Below are 15,167 nucleotides of genomic sequence, written 5' to 3'. Positions count from 1 at the left end.
TGTCTCCAAAAAGGAATAACTGAAGAAGACCCACTTCTCTGAAGAGAGGTAATACTGAAGAGAGGCTAGGGGTACTTGACTTGCTAGAAAAGTGAAGCAGAGACATCCACATGGATACTTGTGTGGCTGGAAAGCAGTGCAATGGGATCAAGGTGTATCCAAACCCTGAAAATCTCACCTGAGAATGGCAGGAATAAGACTGCTTCCTCCCTGCTCTGGGCCTGCATGTTCCAGCACATGTAATTCTTACAACCTCACCTCTGCCACACCTGAGCTAGTCACATAGGCAGGTAGGCAGGTTACAGGTTTAATGTCCTCTCTCTAAAAGGGCATGTCCATCAACCACCTGGAATCACTCTTCATTCAAATGGAGTATTCCCAGCAAGTTGGTTTCAGCCAATAATATAAACTCATCCCCCCTTAAGCCCTACCCACTCCCATAAGTATTCATAGCTCCTTTTCATTCCCGATAAAAACAGAGGTTTCACTGAAAATCGTTTTTTTGGAGAAGTTATTTCTTCTGCACTTACACCCATAGAGATCTTGTCTAATCCACTCAACAGACTAAACCTCACTTCCTCCAGGCTAATCCAGTTCCCCAAAGATACTCCAAGGGGAAAAGCAGACTTGGACAACAGACACGGACATTCCTCTTCCTCTCTCTCCTCATCCATTGAGATGTGAGCTGGTAGATGAATGCTGTTGTGCCTTCTCAACTATGACTGACTAAATACCCTGAGCTGTGTGACAAAGAAAGCCTTCCCTCCCAAACATTGCTTGTCAGGTGATTAGTCACAGCAGTGAGAAAAGTAACTCACACAGTAGGTATTTGAATGGTAGTAGAACTAATTAGATGGAATCTTAAAAATGAGACAATATTATCAGTGTAAGGGAAAACTCATCACAGAGAACAGCGAAGTTGTTCCATAGCAAATTCAATTGAGTGAAGGAAGTAATGGGAAAATTAGAGGTGGGAAGGAAAATCTCTCACAAAACACAACAGAAGGACATAAAGTTTTGGCCTAAACACTGCATACATAAAACCATGGGAGACAGATGGAGAGATGCTAACATCCTGCAGTAGGAGATCCAGGCAGATAACCTAGAGAAAGATGAAGAGGAAATGCTTGAGGAGACGTTGATGACAAAAATCATTGACTAATGAGTACAATTTTAAAAAGTAAAATCCATATACAAAAACAGCAGTGGAGGTACAGGCTGCATCATTAAAAGATAAAATTTCTTGCCACCGTGGTTATAAGCAGACTGACTATGTGAATACTAAAATGATAGAAAATATTCCATCTGAAGGAACAACATGACAGCAGAAGAAGAATTAAAGGAAAAAGGGGCAAGATAGATGTGGAAGAACATTAATTCTTTCAGTTTATTTTGCCAGAAAGCTGGTATAAAATAAACAAAACACCTACCATGAGATCCAGTGTTAAGACAGGGAAAAATTGAGTCTGTCTATTACTAAGGATCCAAGTTGCTTTAGACTTCATATATATAAATATGCATACACATATTACCTTATGTATATTATATATAATTCAAGAATACATGCAAAATATTTAATGTCTGAAGAAAATAATTGTAGAATTCAAGCTATTCTATTTTTTAAAATAAGGTATATATTACTGACAAGAAATTCAAGACAGCAGCAAACTTAAGGAGAAAACTAGATGATCAGAAACAACATAGTTCAGGCAATTAGTTACTGCTCATAACAAGCATTCATAGGTTGTACATATTATTATTTTCACAAGGGAGGGACATGTAAAGTTGTCTACTTTTTCACAGGGCCAGAAATAAAAGAATACTGTATGTTTGGAAGTAATCAAATAATCCTGGTATAAAATAACATAAAATTTTCAAATATGAACATTAACAGGGGTCAAGAGGAATACCTGAAATGAGAAAAAAGCATGAATGAAAGCCATAAACTAATGTGTATATAAATATATAGCCTTAAGATATACCAGGAAACATTCTGAAAATATTAGGAAATAATAACAAATCCACAGTCATATTGAGGTAATTCAGCCAGACAGCAATAGTACAATAAGGTAGATGAGAACAATGACATGAAATATAGCTTACAGTTTTTATCTATAATGATTTAATTCTGGGAATACAATGAATACAGTGTAGCTTTGGGAAGTAAGATTGCTTACGGAGAAAATTTATATGATACAATAAGTTACCAAAATTCAGTGTTACACAAACTCCATGTTAGGTCACCATGTATTATATAGGCAATGAAAATATTTCTTTAAATTTCCTTATGTATTTTGAAACCAATAAACATAGTATATGATATAATAAACTCAAGAGAAAGGCATGCAAATTATGAAACATTTAAAACATAAATTCTTAAATTATCAAAAATTATGGTATAAATTTAGGCTAATCCTGGGAGAAACAAAGATACAATTTTGAGAAATGATGAATGACTGAAAACATATAAACTGATATCCTGACAAGTTTATGAGTGAATGCCTATCAAACTCATTGTTAGAAGGCTCTTTCATCATAGAACTAATTGGCAGTGTTTGGTGAGCTGATTTCTGTGGAACAACAACCTAGTCTGGAAAATATTCTAACTCTAAAAATACTAACATGTAATATGGCTGCTTCTTTAGAGCAAGTGCCAAGAGGGCCCAAGTTAAGTCAGTCTCATGGGTATCACTCTCGTGAAGAACTCATGGAATTGTCTATAAGGGAATGACTCCTATCTTACCTATTTGTATGATTTCCCTTTTCACCAATATCTTTCCTTGACATATTTTTTTAATGTGTCTTCTCAAAGAAAGATGACCATGGCCTGAACTGTTCATTTCCTGTAACCAGGCAAGATTTCCAAACGAAGGATTGGGACATCAGCCTAGCTACAAAACCTTTGACCCACAATGAATTTAAATAGCAAGAGAAACATGGGGTTTCTCTAAGTAGCTGTTATTGCATAGAAGCACAGACACAGACACAGACACACACACACACACACACACATATGAACATATATATGCACACACATACACATTCCTGTACCACTCACACACATGAACACACACACACACACACACACACACACACACACACACATACACACACACACTCTCTCTCTCTCTCCTAAATATAACTGGCACAGTACACATAATGTTACTTATGCATATGCATTCAGGGTTGATTGTTACTGACAGCCAGTTGGTGGCCTGCTCCTTAAGGAAGATGGCCTCTCCTGCTTCCAACTTTACTTGGTTGTCTATAGTTGCTTGTGTAGGGTTGAAGCCACGCTTTGGCATACACATTGGCATCGTTCTTTTCTTCTACCTTTTAGGTTTTAACCTTTGTACTCAAATTAAAAGGTGACACGGTGTTGTTCATAGTTTGTCATTTATCTCCAAATGTTTTTGTCAAGTGTTACTGCCTTCCTTCCCTCCTTCTCTTTCTCTCATCCCTTTGTATGTTGCCATCACCATTATCCTCTAAAGTCTTTTGCTCTGGCAGTGTGATAGAAATCAGGCTTGGGGGAATCTCACCACCTCACAATACATGTTCCTATTTGTAGGGACTATTCCCCCCAATTGGGAAAGAACAAACTCAGAATGATATGCTATGGAATTAGGTGACAACACTAAGGGACATTCAAAGGTAGATGGTCTAAGGACCCCTGTAGCTGCTAGGTGGCAAGTCCCCCTTGTTCAATCAATGCAGTCTAATGGAGAATATAATTTTGTTCTATACCATCATTTTAATCTGCCAGGGAAAATTTTCATCTCTTTACCTGTCTATGTTAGAACTTCTGCTCGTGTGCTTTTAGAGCTCAAAAGGAAGACTCTTATTAAGTTATTTATTTTCCCTTATATCCCTTAATATTTATTTGATTTTCTTTCCAGATAATTGTCTTGAGGACACAGTAAATTTCACCTTTTCCTATATCTATAGCACATTACCCTAGGCTGGAAGAAACAAAAAACATTGTGATACTGTGAAGGAATGATTTGGGACAAAAAGAGAGAGAGATTTCAATAAATATGTCTTCTCAAAGAAAGATGAATTTGAATATTTAATAAGAAATTCATACCTAAAGAAGAGGGGAGGGATGACGTTTGAGCAGAAAGAAGTTATGACAGAATGCTGAAAAATATGTAGAGATAGAGTTGAGGGGCTTAATTAACTAGATTTGAGGTCAAGTTGCAAGCGATAATCCTCCCGTGCATGGAGTCCATTTACAAGATGTTAGCATCTCTAAGTCTGTCTTTGAAAACATTTACACTGCTATTAATGCTGGTATGAAATGAAAACATTGCATTAAGGAGTACTTTAGAAATGTTTTAGAATGCATAGAATGGAGAACACCAATGAGCACATAAAAAGTTATGCCAGTTCCCAGAGTTTGTCACTGTCACAACTAGCCCTATTGTCTGCTTACTGAATATTTCTTTTTATTGTATTATATCTTTGGCTTAAAACCCTAAAAGAAATCTCCAACTCTATGTTAGGAATTCCAGCAAGTTTTTCTCATCTTTAGAAGATCTAGGCCATTGAACCAAGAACAATCATTTGTACTGTGGATTTTAAGATCACACTTGCCAAAGCAGGAGTTCCAAGTGGCACCAGGACAACAGTGCTCCCCTTTGTGGTGTATATGAGACAAAGTATGAATATCTTATGTTCAAGTTTTTGCCAGTCTCACAGAGCAGAGCCAAATGATGAGCAACTTGGCAGGTGATGGGCTTAAGCAAGAAAGATGAAGGGACAGTAGCCAAACTGCGATATTATCAACTGAAGGCTTTCTTTAATGCTGAGAGGGGCACAATTGCAGGCGCCAAGGCACGTGATCTATTGTTCATTTGCTGCATGTAGAAAGTGGGAGTTTCAAGTCTCCAAACACCTGTGCTCTCCCAGTTTGGAGTCAAAACTGGTACTTAATGAAAATTGAATTGTGCACAGGGTCTCAGTGAAAAGTGCTGAGGGAGCTGAGGGCTTATACATGCATATGGAAGAACTCCTCTGTCTTCTTTCCCTTTAGATAGAAAACAAATTCTTTCTAAAATACATCTCTCTACACTCAACGTTATTATGATATGAAAATGTGATATACTTATCACAAGAGGTTGGGAGGGAGAAAATTTAGAGAGTAAGTTGACCCCCAAGTTTGCAGAAAAGGAGCAGGAACAGAACTCTAAGAAGCAAGCAGCTTGCTTTCAACACAATTCCACTCTGAAGTGGCCCAGAGAGGTACTGTGACATGAGTCCTTTGGAATGCTCAGCGAGCATTCATATGCAGTTTGTAGGCAAGTTCTGTGGAAGGTTAGATCCAGGAATTATGGACAATGGTTTTCACAGCATAAAGGAAACAAGACCCTGAGGAGATGAAGGTGGAAGGAAGAAGAACTCTTAGAAAAGAAATAAAAAACATTTTTTTTTCCTATCCAGGGTTGCCTGTGACTGAGGGGAAGCCATTCAAAGCATAGAGAATTTGTGTTCTTAGATAGTTGCCTGGTCACAGAAATTGCCCACAGAAATTGCTGCTTGGACCAAGATTCTCATTGGAAAGCACACATCTTCTTCATTTGTGTTTTTATAATTGCTTTGTGTTACAACCCTTGTTATGGTTAATATTCATTGTCAACTCAAAATGATTTACCAGGGCATTATAATTCTGGGTCTGACTTTGATGATGTTTTTAGAAATATTTAATTAGCAAGGAACATTCCTTCTGTAGTACAGTTGTACTGTACAATGGCCTGGGAGTCAGGCTAAATAAAAGGGAGAAAATATATCCAGAACAATCATTTACCTCTCTCTGCTTCTTGACTACAGATCCAGTGTGACCAGCTGCCTCATGGTCCTGATATCCTGCCAGGCTCAGCAAACTCTGAGACAAAATCGGCAATTTCTTCACTTTCTTTTGTCAAGTATTTTCTTTTCTTTTATAGTCTACATTATATAATGAGACATCTCAAACATTGGATAACTTAACTGCTACTTATGGGCAGATTTTTTTATATGTCTCAAGTTTTCAGAAAAATTAAAATATGTGTATGAAAAAAACACCAAATTATGTGTTCTCTAGATGCAACTTGCCATTGAAAACTTACAAGAAATTAAGTATATTAATATTTGACACTTCATTTTTTGTGTATAATTTGGATACATTGATGCTTCCTGAATTAATACTAGAACTTGATTAAATTATTTAAATGACATGAAGGAAACCAATCCACTCAACACAGCTGTGACTCATCTCAGATTATTCTATCCAGTCCCTAATACTTGGCTGTCCCTGTTGTCTGCCACACTGTCAGTAAGCTCAGCTTTCTGAAAGCCTTGAGGAGTTCCAAGCCCAGATGCATTCTGATGTGAGAACAGCTACTGATGGCGATGCCCTGTCAGCCACATGTGTCTCAGACTTCATCTTCTCTTTCTCTTAGGCAAGGTGGCTTTATTCTGTTCACATTTACCTGAGCATGGATTTGACTCAGGTCCAGTAACCAGGCTAGTAGCTGAAGGGTAATGGACTCAATATTGCAATTGGAATGAGATTCTTTTTGAAGTCAGAGTACAGACTGCCCATCAGACAGAGCATTCTCCACCAACTTTCTCAACATGAATTGCAATGGATTTAACAAAAACTCAAGTTACTATTTCTTTTTTTCTTGTCTCAAGCATGATACTTTGAGATGAGGTTCTATCAATGTACCAAGGCCAGACTCAAACTTACAGCAATCCTCCTGCCTCAGCCTCTGACTGCTTGGATTAGGAGTATGGACTAGCATCCCTCACTGATATTATTTTATGTTTCCTTCTACTTTTTATAATTTTGCTCTGTCCTTTCTGCTGATTCACTGATAGTGGTCATTTCCAACTTGTCTGGTATACTTTTTAGAAGAACACTTGGCTACTAATTATGGAGGGATCATTTATGCACCTACACTAGGTATGGCAAACTCCAAAGTGGTTATGTTGATCTTTAAGGTTGTACTCAGACACAGAGAAAAACTGAACTTGTATAAATAGTTCACTAAAGTAGTGGAGATGTGTTGTTTAGGAATGAAGATGGGTGTCGCCCTGAAATCAGCTGCCTGCATTATGGTTTGTTCTCAAGCTACTCTTTGAAGTGCACATGATAAATTGTTTGAGAATTTGAGCACAGTACTTGGAGATCCATTGGCCAGGGACTTCAGCCATTTAACCCCCTGTCTAGAGCTTCTATTGCTGTTGTGAAAAACTATGACCAAAAAAAAAGATTAGAGGAAAGGGTTGATTTTGGCTTACACTTCCATATCTCCATTGATGCCTAATGATATTCTGCTATTCTCATAGTTCATTGCCTTGTTCAAGAAAATTCTCTACAGGCTTGCCTGCAACCCAGTTATATAAAGACATTTTCTCAATTGAGTCTCCTTCATCTCTAATGACTTTAGCTTGTGTCAACTTGACATAAAACTAGCAAGCACACCATCTGACCAAGTATATCAACTTGATGATAACAGACACCTACTGAGTTCTAATTATATCAAGTTCCATACTGGAAAAAATACTGAATTGTAAGATCAAAGTGCCAGTCAATATTGGGAGTTTTACCTTAGATTCTTGAGGTGGCAGAGAAAATTGTGGCCTTCTTGGACTGTGTCTTTGAGATAAAATATAAATCCAAGTCTCCACCCAAATTATCACTCAGGAATTACATGCACATTGAACTCTTATTTATTTATTTATTTATTTATTTTTATTAGATGTTTTCTTTATATACATTTCAAATGCTATCCCGAAAGTTCCCTATACCCTCCCTCCACCCTGTTCCCCTACCCACCCACTCCCACTTCTTGGCCCTGGCATTCCCCTGTACTGGGGTATATAAAGTTTGCAATACCAAGGGGCCTCTCTTTCCAGTGATGGCCAACTAGGCCATCTTCTGCTACATATGCAGCTAGAGATATGAGCTCTGGGGGTACTGGTTAGTTCATATTGTTGTTCCACCTATAGGGTTGCAGACCCCTTTAGCTCCTTGGGTGCTTTCTCTAGCTTCTCCATTGGGGGCCCTGTGTTCCATCTTATAGATGACTGTGAGCATCCACCTCTGTATTTGCAATGCACTGGCATAGCCTTATATGGGACAGCTATAACAGGGTCCCTTCAGCGAAGTATTTCTGGCATATGCAATAGTGTCTGGGTTTGTCAGCTGATTATGGGATGGATCCCCAGGTGGGGTAGTCTTAGCTCCAAACTTTGTCTCTGTAACTCCTTTTATGGGTATTTTGTTCCCTATTCTAAGGAGGAATGAAGCATCCACCCATTAATCTTTTCTCTTCTTGATTTTCTTGTGTTTTGCAAATTGTATCTTGGGTATTCTATGTTTCTGGACTAACCCAATCACAAAAGAAGACATTAGATATGCACTCACCTTGAACTCTTAAGGCAGAATGACCAAATGTCCAGTAGACTAGAGGCTGCTGGACTGAGGCAATTCCTAAGAGTCATCCTCTTAGTCTCATGGTTTCTAGTTTAGGGCATGAATAATGATGTAACCATAATTTTGATTCTTAACAAACAAACAACGGTTGAGAAGGAGACAAGAGTGAGGGAGATGGCTCACTGTTTAAGTACTTGTCATACAGGAGTGAGGGCTGGAATATGAATCCTCAAAATCAAGGGAAATGTAAAAATACCTGGTGTGTTGGATGTCCATGTACAATTCTTGCCTTGAAACATATGCACAAGAGTTCTCAGAGTAAACTTCCTACCATGACTAGCCATATTAGCAAACTCTGGATTTGAATAAGAATATAAGATAGTCCCAAATATCAACTGAAGCATACATCTGTGTCCACATACATAAAACCAAGGATATACAAACACCCATAGTACACACACACACACACACACACACACACACACACACACACACACTGATTTTCCAAACTCTCTCTCTCTCAAGTTCAACTTCCCTATAGCAGCAAGTATCTTTTTCCTACTAAGTTTTACAATAGAAAGCTAAAAGAATTAAAGTAGGACTGTTGTATGCTATTGTATATATATATGCTGTTGTTATTCATGAAATGAAAGTAAAACTTTAGTATTGAAATGAGTTAAATGTGGAGAAGTAAGGGTAAGTTTGAATGTAAATTGAAAAATTTAAACACTGAAAAGGGAATAATGCTGGCCATCTTCCAAAATATTGTTCACTGCTTACTTAATATTAATGAGTATATAAACATAACGACAGTTGAAAGTTAGGATTCTATGAAGTGTTCTTAAAGTAATTACCAGTCTAACAATATACCAAGGCAACTAATATTTAGTAATGGTAATGATATTGTATGTTTGTCAAAGATCATAATGGAATATGAAGCAATTCATCATCTCTGAGCATTCTGCCTGTGTGGGACAGACTCCCTGACCTGAGTGTACAAATGGAAAAACTAATATTTAAAGACTCAGTGAAGATCGTTAACAGCCCAGTCCTCCGTAATATTCAAGGATACAGATGCCTTGGTTACTCTTATTCCTCCTTTGCACTGTGTATATAGTTTGTATTTAAAAACAAACAAACAAACAAACAAAACAAAACAACCAACCAAACAAACAAACTTGAAGTACCTTCTGAGTAACTCTGCTAGGGTAAAATTTTTAAATAAAATATTTTAATATCTTGGAAATATATGTTGATTTACATTCTAGGCAAGGTTTCTACAAGTGGCAATAAGTTGGCTTGTGGGGCTCTGGATTTCTGCAAAGCCTGTGAGAGAGTAACAGGAGAATCTTGTTGATATAAAGCTCTCTATTCAATGTTACATCATCCTAAAGAGGGGGAAAAATATGATTTTCGCAACCTTTTCTTCAATCTGCGTGTTTTGCCTTCATTTCTCACTTAACCAGTTTTATTGGCAGATAGTATATTTAGAAGGGTGTTTGTTGTTACAAAAGACATGAAAGGCTCCATCACAGAATATCTTGCAGGTCATATCTTTTTTAATGAATGAAAGATTAAAACATTCAATTTAGCATAGAAAGTTTACTGAGTTTCAGTTAAAGCAAAATGGATAATTTAATGGAATTGCTCAAATCTCACTGCATTTTATTGTCAATTTTAGTGAAATTTCTCAGTAGATTCTTTTGCCCTAGAGAAGAATACTTCCCATTGGATGGATGATGGATTGATTGAAGGAGTAGCTGAAGACGTAGCTAAATCATGTAATTCTCGAGAACAACTAAATTGCACATGAAAAAAGTACAGAAATAAAAATAATAACATTATTGCAAGAGCATACCTTCCGGTTTCAATCTGGCCTGCTGCCAGGTTGTGGTTTCTCCATCGTGCGACACCAAAAGAACATTGGTGGAGGGATAGGGAAATGTGGGACACGGCAAACGATGATGAAAGCAGAAGGGTAGAAATGATATGTGAAGCAACCAAGACTAAGAATTTCTGCAATTAATGTCACATACCAAATCAGAGTTCAACAGAAAAAATAAGCAACATAAATGCCAATAAGAGTATTCACAAGTGTTTCCTACTCAAAATTCAGTGCATTAAATGCAAAGAAAGTATAGCTTCTTCTGGAAAGAAGCTCTAGGGTACAGAGACGAAGCTTTCTGAAAGTGGGGAAAGAGTCTGGCATCCTGGCACATGTCTGGATGCCTACCACCTAGGAGGCAGAGGCAGGTAGGTATCAAAACCAATCCATCAGTGATTAAAACAAATAAGATTAATAAATATGACAGCTTATAAATTCTGACAGAATTTTATATTCTGTCAAATTAGTCTATAATAGTAAAACAAAGCAAAGCAAAATCAATAACTAGCAAACAAAAACAACAAACAAAAACAAAAAAAAACAATTTAAATAAAGATAAATCCACCATTGCTGCTAAAGACCTTGACTAAGAAGAGATTCAGAATGAAAAGCTTTTCAGATTAAAAAGAGAACATAGGGGCTGAAGAGATAGCTTGGTGGCTAAGAGCACTGTCTGCTCTTTTAGAGAAGCCAGGTTTAATTCCTAATGCTCACATAGTGACTCACAACTATCGGCCACTCTTGTTCCAGTGGATCTGATGTACTCTTATATCCTCAGTGCCTATACATGAGTAAGAAAAAAAACCAAAAATATAAAAATAAATTGAGAGATCAGACCTCATTCTCTGAAAATACAATGACTCTGAAACTTAAGAAAGGACAACGAGAAAATTTAAAAACAAATTAATGTAGAGATAAAAGCTTTAAACAGACTATGTGCTGTGCATTTGCAAATGATTGTGCACCATATGAAGATTATCTCACAGTGTGCTTTAGTTGAATTCATCTTGGAATGCATAGTTAGCTTAATGTCCAAAATCAAATAATGTAATACACTGCATTAATAGAATAAAGAAAAAAATCTATATTATCATCTTAGTCAGCACACACAAAGCTTGACAAAAATCAACACTCATGGTTAAAACTTAAACAAAGTAGAAAAAGAACAGAAGTGCCTTAGCCAGATGAAATCCAACTTTGCTAGGCTGAAGAGAAGGGATGGCTTGTGGATTAAACTACTTTCAGTTCTTAAGAGAGTACCCAACTTTGAATACCAGAACCCATATCAGGAGGCTCACTGCCTTCTTTAACTCCAATTCCAGGGCTCTTTTTAGAAATACTTTTAAACAACTAACCCTTGTGTCTTAGGCAGGGTTTCTGTTTCTCTCACAACACACCATGACCACAGAAAGTCTTATTCCAGTTCCGAGGTTTAGTCCATTATCGTCACGTCAAGAAGCATTGAGGCATCAGGCAGACACAGTAGTGAGAAAGGATCTCTGCTTCTGCATAGGCAGGCAGCAGGAGGAGACACTGTAAGCCAACTTGGTCTCATTTGAGCTTCTGAGACTTCTGAGTACACCCTCTAAGGACTGTCTCACTTTTCCTAACCAAGTCACAAATACTCCTAACAGTGTCACTCTCTATGGTCCTATGGAGGGCATTTTTATTCAAACCACCACACCTTGAGAAGCTCTTAGTTACCATATTATTGGTTAATATAATACTGGTCACATGCAGGATGCAGACTCAAGTGTGTGAACTAGATGTTTAACACTACAGCAACATTGAGGTGAGACACATAACAGCTGACTTGGCCAAGGTCATTATTTGGGGAAAGCACTCATCTGAAGAATAGCTTATTATAAAAATGAGTCTTAGGCTTTTCTTTCACAGATGTTCATTTGCCCATCGTCTTCTGATATGGCTTGGCTCCATGCCAAAGGACTCAGTAGAACAATGAATGCTTTTAAACTCCAAAGCCTCCAACACTGTTAGACAAATACATTTGTTTAATTTGTAAATTATGTAATTGGCTGCATTTTATTATAATAGAGTTACTTCAATTAGATTAACTGAAATCAGACACAAACCTAGATACCTGTTTCCCTAAATAACTTCTGCCAACAACTTCCCTACAGTGTCTGCTTGACTCCAGTGAGAAAAAAGAAGCAGGAGACATTCCAACTGGAGAGAAAATATAAGTAATATTTCACTATTGATTGGTAACATAATTAACTATGTAGGAAAACTGAAAGATACAAAAAAAAAAGCTAGCATTAATACATTAGTTTTGTAAAAGTCATAAGAAAGTAACTGCAACAAAATAGTTTGGTTTATGTATGCCATATATATATATATATATTTAATAGAAAATGCTCATTGACAGTTATTTCATAAAATCATTTATAATATTTAAAATATATGAATAGAAGAAATTTTTATAAAATATATGATGCAACTAAACTAATAACTATACTATATTGTTGGAAGAGTTTTAACCATTAAATAAATGGAGAAATTGATGTTAAGTCAGACCACATTCCCAGTGCAGGTGAGGTCTAAGGCAGTTAGTAACTTAAAACGTAGAGTATCTCAGTTATTGTTTGTATTCTTGCACTGAACATCATAACCAAGAAGCAATTTGGGGAAGAAAGGGTTACACTTCCACATTGCTATGCATCACCAAAGGAAGGCAGGACAGGAACTCACACAGAGAAGGAACTTGGATGCAGGAGCTGATGCAGAGAACATGCATGGGTGCTGCTTACTGTATTGCTTCCCGTGGCTTCCTCAGCTTGCTTTTTTATAGAACCTAGGGCTACCAGCTTAAGGATTGCACTACCAACAATGACCTGGGCCCTCGCTACTTGATCATTAATTGACAAAAATGGCTTAAAGTTGGATCTCATGTAGGCATTTCCTCAAGGGAGGCTCCTTTCTCTGTGATAACTCCAGTTTGTGTCAAGTTGACACATAAAACCAACCAGTACATCCAGTCTACCTTCTTTTTTTTCCATTTTTTATTAGGTATTTAGCTCATTTACATTTCCAATGCTATACCAAAAGTCCCCCATACCCACCCACTCCCACTCTCCTACCCACCCACTCCCCCTTTTTGGCCCTGGCGTTCCCCTGTACTGGGGCATATAAAGTTTGCATGTCCAATGGGCCTCTCTTTCCAGTGATGGCCTACTAGGCCATCTTTTGATACATATGCAGCTAGAGTCAAGAGCTCCAGGGTACTGGTTAGTTCATAATGTTGTTCCACCTATAGGGTTGCAGATCCCTTTAGCTCCTTGGCTACTTTCTCTAGCTCCTCCATTGGGAGCCCTGTGATCCATCCATTAGCTGACTGTGAGCATCCACTTCTGTGTTTGCTAGGCCCCGGCATAGTCTCACAAGAGACAGCTACATCTGGGTCCTTTCGATAAAATCTTGCTAGTGTATGCAATGGTGTCAGCGTTTGGATGCTGATTATGGGGTGGATCCCTGGATATGGCAGTCTCTACATGGTCCATCCTTTCATCTCAGCTCCAAACTTTGTCTCTGTAACTCCTTCCGTGGGTGTTTTGTTCCCAATTCTAAGGAGGGGCATAGTGTCCACACTTCAGTCTTCATTCTTCTTGAGTTTCATGTGTTTAACAAATTGTATCTTATATCTTGGGTATCCTAGGTTTTGGGCTAATATCCACTTATCAGTGAGTACATATTGTGTGAGTTCCTTTGTGAATGTGTTACCTCACTCAGGATGATGCCCTCCAGGTCCATCCATTTGGCTAGGAATTTCATAAATTCGTTCTTTTTAATAGCTGAGTAGTACTCCATTGTGTAGATGTACCACATTTTCTGTATCCATTCCTCTGTTGAGGGGCATCTGGGTTCTTTCCAGCTTCTGGCTATTAAAAATAAGGCTACTATGAACATAGTGGAGCATGTGTCCTTCTTACCAGTTGGGGCAGCTTCTGGATATATGCCCAGGAGAGGTATTGCTGGATCCTCCGGTAGTACTATGTCCAATCTTCTGAGGAACCGCCAGACTGATTTCCAGAGTGGTTGTACAAGCCTGCAATCCCACCAACAATGCAGGAGTGTTCCTCTTTCTCCACATCCACACTAGCATCTGCTGTCACCTGAATTTTTGCCCTTAGCCTTTCTGACTGGTGTGAGGTGGAATCTCAGGGTTGTTTTGATTTGCATTTCCCTGATGATTAAGGATGTTGAACATTTTTTCAGGTGCTTCTCTGCCATTCGGTATTCCTCAGGTGAGAATTCTTTGTTCAGTTCTGAGCCCCATTTTTTAATTGGGTTATTTGATTTTCTGAAGTCCACCTTCTTGAGTTATTTATATATGTTGGATATTAGTCCCCTATCTGATTTAGGATAGGTAAAGATCCTTTCCCAATCTGTTGGTGGTCTTTTTGTCTTATTGACTGTGTCTTTTGCCTTGCAGAAACTTTGGAGTTTCATTAGGTCCCATTTGTCAATTCTCGATCTTACAGTACAAGCCATTGCTGTTCTGTTCAGGAATTTTCCCCTGTGCCCATATCTTCAAGGCTTTTCCCCACTTTCTCCTCTATAAGTTTCAGTGTCTCAGGTTTTATGTGAAGTTCCTTGATCCACTTAGATTTGACCTTAGTACAAGGAGATGAGTATGGATGGATTGGCATTCTTCTACATGATAACAACCAGTTGTGATAGCACCATTTGTTGAAAATGCTGTCTTTTTTCCACTGGATGGTTTTAGCTCCCTTGTCAAAGATCAAGTGACCATAGGTGTGTGGGTTCATTTCTGGGTCTTCAATTCTATTCCATTGGTCTACTTGTCTGTCTCTATACCAGTACCATGCAGTTTTTATC

Source organism: Mus musculus, chromosome 18 (genome assembly GCF_000001635.26).
Source record: "Mus musculus strain C57BL/6J chromosome 18, GRCm38.p6 C57BL/6J".
Lineage (NCBI taxonomy): Eukaryota > Metazoa > Chordata > Mammalia > Rodentia > Muridae > Mus > Mus musculus.
The sequence above is the reverse complement of the archived record's forward strand: the minus strand, read 5'-3'. Positions refer to the sequence as shown.